This window comes from Bison bison, unplaced genomic scaffold (genome assembly GCF_000754665.1).
Source record: "Bison bison bison isolate TAMUID 2011002044 unplaced genomic scaffold, Bison_UMD1.0 scf7180017858472, whole genome shotgun sequence".
NCBI lineage: Eukaryota > Metazoa > Chordata > Mammalia > Artiodactyla > Bovidae > Bison > Bison bison.
In genome coordinates, this window is record NW_011489044.1 from 18,344 (window position 1) to 20,719 (window position 2,376).

Consider the following 2,376-nt stretch of genomic DNA (forward strand, 5'->3'; position numbering starts at 1 on the left):
ACAGAAATCTGTCTGTCTTTTTCCCCAGTGAACTCTGAGTGCTTAGGACAAAACAGGTGCTCAGTCAGTCCCGCCCGGGGGGAAGAGGCAGTGGTGAGCATACAGGAGGGAGGAAGCGGTGAGGCAGGCAGAGCCAGGCCGCGGCAGGCACAGGAGCTGTGTGAGTGGGCATCCCAGAGGATGCAGAGGTCGGGGGAAGGCTGGCTGGCGGGGGCGATGTCTGAGCTGGTCCTGGAGATGTGGAAATGCGGACGGACAGGCAACGATGGGGAGAGTTCAGAGGTCCAGGTGTGTTTGAGGAACAGCTGGGTTAGGGGCCAGGCTGGTGTGGACTGCAGGTCAGATCTGGGGTTTCACTCACGAAAACCATCACCACCATCAGTTAACAAGCATTTCCATCGCTCCTGACAGATTTTTTTCCACCCCAAAACTAAAATGGGACAGCAAAGTGGGATTGTCGGTGATATTTCCCTGTTACCACTTCCATCATTTTCCGGGGCAAGGCTCTGTAATTCATTTCAAAATCTCAAAATCTCTCTCTCACACACACACACATACACACACACACCCTCGTGTACCCTCAGCAGCAGCCCTAGGGGTTCTTGAACCCAGGACCTCGTTCGGGCAAGCCCCTCCCCAAAGGCTACCTGGTCCCTTTGCTGCAATGAGCCGCTGGGACTCAACAGCCCCCTCTGCTGGACAGAACTCAGAACTTCCGATGCCTCAGAACCCGGGGGGATGGAAACACGACGCTGGAATATTATTTGACCATCAAAGAAAATGCAGTCCCAGTGCATGCTGAATATCCACGAACCTTGAAAGCATTATGCCAAGTGGAAGAAACCAGGCATAACAGACCACATATTGTGTGACTCCGTTTACATGAAATGTCCAGAACAGACCAAGCCTATGGGGACAGAAAGTTGGCTGGTGGTCGCCTGGGGACGGGGATGGGAGGCGTGGGGAGTGACTGCTGATGGTCTCACACAGCAGGAAGGGGGACTGTGTTTCGCTGCTTCTCTGCTGTGTGCGCCTTCATCCCCACCAGCTTTGGGGGCCAGAGGAGGGCTCCCTTCACGTGGGGATGTGGCCTCATGACCCCCCAGCTGTCATCCATCATCCTTCAACCCCAGGGAGCTGCAGGCAAAACCGGAAAACGGGGTGATCGATACAGCTGTAGCCCTGCCCGTGGCGCTGTGCCGGAGGGCGCCTGGCGGGGCGCCTGCTGCAGGCCCCCAGCCCCGGCCCACAGTGGGGAGCAGGGCCTCTGCAGGGCTTCGCTGGCCCCGGGCTCCGAGTGAGCGAGCCGTGGACCTTTTCTCCTCTCTTGGCTGGATTCCCCCGCCTTCTGCAGAATCAATTATTGATGAGGCCCTGCAGTGGAGGGTGGGGGTACAGATCCCTGTGAGTGCCTCAGCTGCGTTTTCAGCCTCACAGAGAGTGCAGGGGCCTGGACAAGATGGGCTGGGTCCTGAAGGCCCGGCCAGCGACACCGTGCGGGCTGTGGCTTCCTGTGGTCAGAGACTCAGGGCAACCTCAGGCAGGGGTGGGGGGATGCCACCCTTCCGTTGGGGACCAGGGGGCGGCGGGAAGGGCCTGTGAAGAGCAGCCTGTGGACAGGAGCCCCCGCCCTGCTTCCTCCTGGGGGTGCAGGCTCAGACAGGTGGCCAGGGGCCCAGAATGCCAGGGTGGGGGTGTGTCTGGATGAGGGATGGAGGCCTGGAAGGAGGCCACGGGACCCCATGCTACTCCCCATCGGCTTGACACACGGGCAGTGGGAGGGAGGCCGCAGCAGATGGCAGGGGAGCCCGGGGCTGCTGGGCAGGTGTCGTGTCATCTTGGGGCCCCCAGGTCCTCTGCCCCGTCTCCAGGAAAACGGAAGGCTCAGAGGACGAGGGTCCTCTCTGAGCCGTGGCTGCTTCTGAAAGCTCCCGTGCTCCATACCCGCTCTTGTCTCTGCCCCAGGCCTCCTGGGTCCCGAGCACCCTCAGCTGCTCACAGGCCAGGAAGGCCCGTCCCCGCTCCCCACCGGGCCCGCTCAGATTTCTATCTGCGTGACTGTGAGCAGAGCGGGCCCCCCGCCCATTGCCACGTCCCCTTACCTCCATCTCAGGCGACCTCAGGCGTCCGGCTCACGCACCCAAGGCCCTCAGGAGCCTGTGGCCCCTCGGGAGAGGCCTGTGTCCCGTCACCAGGCTGAAGGGGGCTCTGGATGCGTCCGAGGCCCCCGTTTCCTCCAGACGCCTCGGAAGTGCTTGCACACGGCCCTGTGTCGGCCCCCAGACACATCACTGTCTCTGTGGACTTGTGGGATCAGTGGGCCCACGGCCGCTTCAGAAGAGACGCCGTAACAGCCGGACACACACGGGGGGCCAC

At 61.4% G+C, this 2,376-nt stretch overlaps 1 long non-coding RNA gene across 1 annotated transcript; it reads right to left on the bottom strand.

Moving 5' to 3' along the window:
* Positions 1 to 862: 862 nt before the first annotated feature.
* Positions 863 to 2,358, bottom strand: LOC105005475. The gene is made up of 2 exons (XR_827323.1): positions 2,103 to 2,358; positions 863 to 1,374 (listed from the first exon to the last, which is right to left on the bottom strand). It is a non-coding gene; the product is annotated as an uncharacterized LOC105005475 (long non-coding RNA).
* Between the last annotated feature and the right edge of the window lie 18 nt (positions 2,359 to 2,376).